The following is a 9,329-nucleotide window of genomic DNA, read 5'->3' as shown; positions in this document are numbered from 1 at the left end:
CCACGAATCAGACTTCTCGTAGTGGCTGTCATGCATCATGGTGTGCACCTATAGTCGGTATTGCATTCAGAAAAACGCAGTTCCCGTGGTTACCTTTAACCAATTTGACCATCCGTCACACTACTTTTTACAACTTAGCACCTAAACGCCCCACTGACTCCGTGCAACTAGCTCTTTTAATTTCTGACCTTACCCAGCAATTCGAGATGCCTTAAGTAACCCTCTGTAACATTAAACCCGAAACGTCCTCTCCCCAACCTTGTCTCGTGTTCGGATAAAAAATGCCTTTGGTGATATAAGCCACTTGCTGATTTTGTGTCCACTTCCTGTTTTCCACCTTGCCCCCACACGACCTTGTCTGCTTCAAGTTTCAACAAGATTCTGCTTTAGTTTCGACAAGTCTTTCCACCGGCTGTGCTGTCTGAAGTGTCCCCTGGATTTTCCGAAGACACTCCAGGCGAATGCCGGCGCAGTTCCCCCTGGAGTCGGCCCAGGAAGCATAGTAACCCCCCCCCCCCCCTGTCTCCTACTCCTTCCTGCTGTCCTCTCGCCATCTGTCCACGTCTGTACGCCGCCCATAGCCACAGTTGCTTCGCGGCGCTAACATGGAATTAAAAAAAACGTTTCGACAAGCTAGCTCATCCTCAATGCACCTGTGCGATGCAGTCAAAGCACGCTTTACAGGAGCAGGAATCCGCAATTTGGTTTTTGATGCATAATGTAAAACCCCGAGACTAGGGAACACAAAGGGTTGTTCGTGTTCGTGTTGTGTCTGTCCCTTCACTAACTTCACCAGCTCGCTTGCTTGTTAGTCATTTTTTCATTGGTTTTCGATTTTTGTGGTAATGTTTGATCTGATCTTTAGAAGGTATGGTTTGATAAACAAAATACAGAAGCCGACACTGAAGATTTTTGTTTAAGTTTAATTTGTACAAGCTTTCGCGTGGAGGTCCACGCTTCCTCAGGTACAAAGTGAAGTGGACCACTTCACTTTGTACCTGAGGAAGCGTGGACCTCCACGCGAAAGCTTGTACAAATTAAACTTAAACAAAAATCTTCAGTGTCGGCTTCTGTATTTTGTTTATGTGATCTACAGGACTTGACTCCCCTCTTCGTATACGCAAGGTATGGTTTGCTACGACAAACTAAGTTACCCCTTTTTGAATTCCAATTTCGGCACCGTCATTTGTCTGAGTTCAAATCATGGTTGCCTCACAGTCTCCTTAGCGCGTGTCCTCGTGGTTCTTACCTTTTCCTTTCCTTCGGTGCTCTACGCTTTCCCGGGGACATTGAATTCGTCGTTCCTGAGATATTACTTTGTAACGTGCCGAGGTTCTCTAACAACTGTATTCAGTGGGCCTTCCTTGGGGGAAGGTCTGATAACGGTAATGGGCCCTTACGATTGTTCCCTGGATTCTGGGTACTTCCTTGTAATCGTTTTCCACGAGGGCTTGCTCTGTAAGCAATAATCTACCGCGTACGACTCTGAGAGAATCTGGAAGTCATGTGGTGAGAGCTGCTGGATGGTGTCTGCGAAAAAATGAAATCAGTCTGTGAAACTGATCGTTACTCTTGTTATATGTTCGAAGTCTTCCCATAAATATCGTTCGCTTGCACTCATCGGAGGCCAACGGGGACAAAAGGAAGGCGCCTAAACATAGACAACTGCTGCAGCAGTTCTTCTGTGTGTCCTGTCTACGTCTCTGCGTCTTCCTGTTGCTGCTGTTTTCTTCGTAATCGGGAATGTGTTAGATTCCTTCACTCATTCAGACTTAATTTTAACTTAGCGAACCCAACGTACGATAACAGCGGTGACGATTCGGTTGTATCGGTGACGGTGTATTCGTAACGTCATTTGGTTGGCGACAGGGGGCTCTGCAACACGCGTCTCCTGAGCTAGCCGTAATCTTCAATTCATGGACGCGTTTGGCCATGAGACGGGCCTCCATAGCTTCACATATGTATGTACGCCGCCATGACCGCATGGTTCAGGCCAGTATGAGACAGGTGATGAATTTTCTTTGCCAGCAGTGAGGATGTTCGTACTGACTGCCTAGGATGAGTTAGGGTGGAGTTCCTTCTCGTGACTAAGGATGGTGGAATGGTGTTCGAGATACAGGCGAGGCTTGGCACAGTCTGCAGACAACGCGAGACAATGCAAACAATCCGGATGCATTGTCGCAGACGTTGCATCCGTCTCAACTAACTTCCGATCCCAGAATCGACGACTGTGAACAGCTTGGAAGTCCTGCTTTCCAGCAAGCTACGAAAGTATTTTGTGGCCTCAGTTACAGCGAGTAGCCCTCTTTCTGTTGCACGGCTCATTGAAGATGTAAAAGAGGAGTGAACGTCATTTAGCAGTTCGCTGTCGAGAGCAAGCCATCTACTTGCTTCTCTCTTCCCCGAGAAGTCACAGTCCACAGCCATGACGGCGCCGTTCTTGCTGCTGTCCTGGCCCTGGTTACAGGGAAGGACTTCCCATCTTACGTATGAGATCCAGCACTGCCGTTATGTTGGAAAGCTGACGGTCACCTGTAAATCGCTTAATGCTGCCCTAGCATTGTGGACTTGGAATGCTACAGCGCCGATGTAAGACGCTAAAATACGTCGCCGTACTGTCGCACAAGTACTTTTGAGCCCAGCGCAACCATCGTAAATCTCTCAGACGGGTAAGTCGAACAGAGTATTTTCAGCGAGACTTCACAGAGGTCTGCGTGGACGTGAGTGCGACAAGATGCAACATGGCCGCTTTCGATGCCAGCCGTTGCCGAGAAACTTGAACCTTCATGACGCTGCGCTGTCATGCGAAGTGACTTCACGACGTATAGGAGACCAACAGATTTACATGGACGCCGACATTTTTGGTTGGCTTTTCGAGGTGGAACACATCGTCCTCGAATCGTCGACCTACATCGTCCTCGAAGAAACCGAGAAGTGCGAAAGCCTGTGCGCGGTCGTCTTCCTGGAATGCGCTTGGGTGACCGGCTCTAGTGTTACACTGTTAAGAACGACATGCTATAGTTGTGGATTTACATCTAGAGCAGTTGCCATCACGCTAGAGAATTTTTTAGATGTTAGACACTTACGGAATTGCACTTACATAAACTAAAATCTAAACACAGAGAGACCGCAAATTACCCTTATGGTTCTCACAGTCGTTGTACAAAGCAGTTTCATAAAATTATTGCGGGTCGTTCGTGTGTGTTCCTTCGCCCGTCCTGCCTCGTCGTTGTCCTCAGACTCAAGTTCATGTCTGCCTCTGTCATAAAATTCGCCACCCGTTGTATCTTATATAGCTGAATGCGTACATGTACACAAGTACGCGTTTCTAATCTACATGATTCACATTTACATTTCACATCCGTTGAAGTGCTCTGTTCAAGATTCACGTTTGTGATTTTTGGTTAATAATTCTTTCCTTTTTCAGACACTCTTGTTTATATTCATTTGTAGACCACGTAAATTCTTAGTTACGTATATTTTCATAATTTCTTTTTGGGGAATCAAATTTGTTACCTTCAATAATGGCTCGATTACACACTTTAGTCCATCGAGCAGTAACTTTAGTCCTCTTGAGGACTAGATATTGTTCCCTTTATTATTCCCCATTATTCCCTTTATTATTCCCCATTATTCCCTTTATTAAACTAAATGCACGGAAGTCCATGCGAAGGTTGGGGACTATTTGCAGTCCTCGGAGTTAACTTCATTGTCAACGGGCTGGGGGTATATTGCAATCTAAGGAACTACAAGCTGCAATTGCTCCCCCGCTTTCCTTTTGCTTCAAAATGCCAACTCCGCAGTAAACCACTTATCGGACCCGAGCGAGACTGAGGAAGTGACTCGTGTACATAGTATTATATTCTCGTTAGGCTAGCACCCACCTTTGACTATAGCCATGAGAGGGCGTACCAGCGAAAGACCATATCACCCTCTCTGTCAGCTAAATCAGACGCCCGCGACGCAATGAGCTGATCGGCATACACTCTATCAGCGCACATGTTCCTCCCGCAGATAGTACATCCCAGCAGATGTTCCGCATCGAAGATAATAAAGTAATATCCAATGTCTTTGACTGGCGACGCCGTGGTCGCCTTCTAGTCTGGAGACAATTGGAAGTCGATAAAAGCCCCAGAGCGGGGATAAAACGTCGCTAGGGCACGGAAGAGGAAGCCCTGGGACTTCATCAATTAACGCATCTGGCTCCTATAAGTCGCCCTGATTGTTTTAGCCACATGAAGGATACGCTTCAGAGACAATTGCCTCGATTTTCGATAGGGAGCTCATCGGTGCAACAAGGAGGTGGTTCTTAGCTAAGAGGTTATCACGTGTCAGCCATTCTGTCAGGGGGCATTCTAGGTTGTTATATTGCTCGGATTATACACATTTTTATAAGTGCAAACGTTGGTTCGATTCGCACACTGTTATACTCACTGTATATACAGTGAAGTGCTGTGCAAACATGGTTGCTAGATTTGGCTACTTTCCGACTGTTGGGGAGCAGAAATATGGGCAACGGCGTCTTGGTTAGATTGAGGTGCGGCAGTCGTCGAGAGATCCAGACAATGGTAAGAACCGAGCCGTGCTGTTCTTGACCGGTCTTGGGAAAAGTGACTTGAAAATGCAACTGAGTTCCAGTTCCAGTTACTACACGAACACAGTAACCGAGTTACAGGTGCAGTTAGTCTGCACAAATAGTAATAGTTAAGTTACAGCTGTAAGTAGCTTAGTTACTCTACAGTTACTTTCCAAAATGGCAAAAACAAGGACTCCCAGCTCAAAAACTTTTGCATTCTTTACTAGTGCAATGTGAACTACTTGTGTAGGTTGTGCTGGAGCAAAGGGTGCTGCTCCAAGTTTGTCTCTGCAAGTCTGTCCCGCTTTATTTGAAAGTATCCCTACCAATGCTGAATAGCCGCTCAACTGGGACACTGAACGGGACAAACTCTTCTTCCGTATTGCGCCTAGGAGCGCTGATAACAGACCTGTTTTCTTGGCATCAGAGTAACGGTAACGTTTTATATTGTTGCAGTACCAAAATTAACTTAATTTGAGCTCTTTACGAGGCTTGTGAGCCTCGTGGTGTACTTCCCCAACAACACAGAATATCCTCTGGATGTACGAATAATGTCCTAACGGATTCGTACCTCCGATGGATATCTGTGGAATATCCACCGGACGTACGAATTCGTCAGGACATTACTCGTACATCCAGAGGATATTCGGTGTTGTTGGGGTTCTGTGCGAGCATATCCCAGCAGAGTGGTGTAGTAAGGTGTCACCACGGGTAGCCTATAGGGTGCCCCGATACTAGCTCCCTCTGCATAGGGTGAAGACAAGCGCGTCGTCTGCTACGAATTTCCGCCATCTTGACTCCCATGCACAGTTCGCGATGCGCGCACAAAAGTGTAGCTGTACGCTTGGCGACACACTGCATTTTGGAGTTGAGTAAATACGTAGCAGAGGAAGTTTGAAAAAAGTTGGCGAAATCTGTACACAGCATTCATGCATGATAAGCGTAGGCGTCAACATGGCGTCTTTGCGGCATTCGCTTCTACAAAGGTTGACTACACCCTACACAGAGGGAGGCTAGGGCTCTCTAGGGTAGCCTCTAGTCGAGCGCTACCTCCGAATGCAGTGGACGTGCCACGCGTTTGTTTCTGAGTAGCGGTAATATCTGCACCCTTTTAAAACGACGTAACTTGGGCTAGTTGGTTCATGTTATCTAACAAGACAGCGCAACGAGGACGAGACAACACCAAAACAGGCGCTTTCTAACAACAACTTTTACTCAAGGACAACGGGATCCTGAATACGGGAACTGCCACAAGAAGGCCAGTTCGCGCTCCGCGAGATCAGCTGACGGGACAGTTTCCATTGTGCACTGATTCAATAATCTCTCTCTCTCTCCTATCATGATGCATGTCAATAATCGTGACCTCATGAAACTCCACTTCGCAGTCTTCTTAGGTAATGTGCACCCCTTTCACGTCTCCATTCTTTGAGACCTGTATGCAGGGAGTTGTGTAGCCACGAATAACACGCGGCAAAGAGTAGTGAAAGAAAATGCGAACGCTTTCCGAAATTTTTGCGAAAAACATAAGATTCTGAACCCGCTACAGTAATTAGTTACTAAAAAAGGTAATTAGTCACAGTTGCTAGTTAGTTACTTTCAGTAACTATTGACATTTAGCTAAGTTACTTCCCAAGACTACTCTTGACTGCCGGTGAAATGCGCTAAGCATTACGCTGCACTGGTGCGACGTACCGACGACTTGCCATTCAACCTATAGTGCACGCACTCCCTCTCCACTCTCTCTCTCTCTTTCTCCATTCTCCCATAGAGGTTTTTCGTACACGCACACATCACAGCTCTGCATCACAGGACGAGGCAGCGCCATCTGGTGAACAGGATGGAAAGGACCTGGCTACTCTGTAGCTATTTTGCGGGTACTTGTTGACGCTACATTCCAGGTTCCAGCGCAGCTAAATCAGGATCAGTTCGTCTCATTGCTGTACGACATCTGATGCCGAAGCACATTAGCTTCTCTCTTCTTTGCCTGCTCTCAGTTGGCAGTGGCTCATTGCTGCCTGGCATGCCTTCTCTATGTCTGCTGAGAGCGCGTTAAACAAAACCTCGGGTGGGCAAAACTAACCCATAGACCTAGCGCTGTGGCGTCGCTGATGATAGTTTCCGTGGGTACCACAAGCCACAAGTTATGCTGCTAACAATTATCATCAGCTTCCTCTTTGATTTTGCAGTGCCCAGTATACTCTTGAAAGCAGGTCTTCATCGCATAACACGCTAAAGACCTACCATTGCACAGAATGATAAGTGTTATCACTCTTGATTGGTGGAAAGCGCAGGTCGTACGCCTTTTTGTGACAAACAAATGTGACAAACGTAACTGTATCAGTGTCACAAGAAGCCTTACGCCTCCAGTTTTCAACAAATCTAGACAAAGATGTGATATGCGTGCTATGCTTTGAAGTTCTGGTTTTCTTTTCAGAGTATAGGCTCGTCATGGTTTCATTTTGTGGTCGTGCTTCTAGTGGAAACCAAAGCATATCGGCATATCCACTACCGTGGGTATAACGTTCTTTCTAGGCGTGCCGTGTACTTTATGAACTCGACACGTTGCCTGTCGGTCCCATCCCGCACCCTGTCACAAATACACCAAACATAACCTCCTGTACACTAGTATAGAGGAGGCTATATGCACCAAAACACATTGAACGTAGTGGAATCCTTTTTTTTTACTCCGTATTAGCGCCACGAAGTAACTGTGGCTATGAGCGGAGCACAGACGTGGACGGATGGAGAGAGGACAGCAGGAAAGTATGGGGGTTAATATGGCGTCCTAGGCCGACCTCAAGGGGAAATTGTGCCATCATTCCTTCCGGAAAGTCAACCGGGAAACCAAGGGGAACCTCAGACAGCACAGCCGGTGGTAGCACCATGGTCCCCTACTGCTGCTTGAAACACTCGAGTACCCTGGAATTTTCAAGGTCTGGAAACACCGGAATTTTCCACAGCCTTTGAAAGTCCTTGATCTTGCATATTTTTCTTATTATCGTGGAGCTGCTGGTGCAAATTCCGCTTTTCCGGAGTCAGAAATGTATATGATGGCGAATAGCAGCAAGAAGACAAGGACATAGGCGGAAGCGGACAGGACAACTGCAGTCTTCTACTACTATGTCTACTTCTCCAGCCTGCTTCTACCTATGTCCTTGTCTTCTTGCTGCTATTCGCCATCATGAACCTATAGTAGCTACCCCGGTTTGTTCCTATTCAGAAATGTAGTTTTGAAGCCACAGGAGCTAGCACTCATTGTAATAGGAATCAGTTCGGGGAAGCCAGAAGTGCGAGAAATTAACAGCGCCCTCTGTTGTCTTCAGCAACCTCCCTTTCCATACTATGATCTTTAGCATTCATGAGTTGTCAATCATGTTTGTGAACAAATCAGTATTGTGCAGTCCCCGTGCATTCTCTCGTGTGATACCTGTATAGCTTGTAAACATCTTAGCCGTGGTCATAAACTGTGCTTTACGTCCCAGACAAAATGACGAATGAGACTTAAATGGCCCTTGAAAGACCTGCGCATTTTTGTTCCAAAATTCGACGGGAACCATGTAGGGCTCGAACCCGGCCGCCTTCTACAGTACAGCCTTGGAGTAATCACCAACGAGAGGATGTTTTTATCCACTGGTGGGGTGTACCTCGAAATAAAGTGATCGAAATCCCCGTTGCAAAATATACTATACTGTAAATAAATGCTATCTGACTATAAAATGCACAGTCGCGCGCGGGAAACTGCCAACAGCGAACTTGCACTAACCTAATCGTAACGTAACCAACATGCTGTTCCTTCATGTCCGCCTTGCTATGCATAATGGCCGCTAAAATGTGGCTTTCGTTCGCCAAAAACGACTTGGACAGACATCGAAAATTCGTCAATTTGAGTGGTTAAATAGCGATAGGCATATCGATAGCGATAGGCATATCATCTTACGAAGCAATCGAGCATTATCCTTGATTTCCCTTGTTTCGAGAACGTGAACATCGAGTTCGGGGATTTCGCAACAGGGAATATCGAGGTCCTCCCCGCTGGCGCACTGGGATCCGGGGATGCTCCTTCCCTGCATATTCGACACGATGCAGCGTGCCATTCCCGAGCCTGACGAAGTCTCTAACGACGCTGTGATTTCCAGCTTCGAACGCAGTCCTTCCTATCTGACTATCTATTACAAATGCGCCCGTTTAAATACAGGCTCGTCAGAGATAAAGTCTACCACACGTAAAACGGGTGGCATTCACTGGGCGCTGTCATCTGGAAGCGATGCGAGCCCGCAAGTTTTCTCCACTGGCAGTTGGGGGCCGTGTCTTATCGGAGCTTCACGCTACGTCGCCTCCCAGGCTCTTTTTTCATTCCCCATTCAGCGTCCCTTTGTGTTTGTCCCGTTTGCTTGGCGATTGTTTCGCGGGCTTGTCAACACTTCGCCGTCGTCCAAATAAAGCGTGGTTTGCGAGCCCGATAGGTGTGGCAGCCGGTTCCCCGGCGATATGCTGGAGGAATTTCGTGATGTATGTTGTAAATGGTGAATCTGTAATATCAACCAACTAATTAGCCGAGCAATCAATCATTGTTCCCAGCAGCAACATTTCAACGGGTTCGTTATTTGCAATTATCGTTAAGTAATCGCAAGTATTGGTTTAACGTATCTTTTATAATTTAACCATATTTCGCAATATAATTTATAAATTATACGTAAATTATAATGATATATCAATGAAATATATATACTATCAATTTATAAATATAAACCTA

Source organism: Ornithodoros turicata, chromosome 10, assembly GCF_037126465.1.
Source record: "Ornithodoros turicata isolate Travis chromosome 10, ASM3712646v1, whole genome shotgun sequence".
In the NCBI taxonomy this organism is placed as follows: Eukaryota; Metazoa; Arthropoda; class Arachnida; order Ixodida; family Argasidae; genus Ornithodoros; species Ornithodoros turicata.
This window is presented reverse-complemented; position numbering follows the sequence as displayed.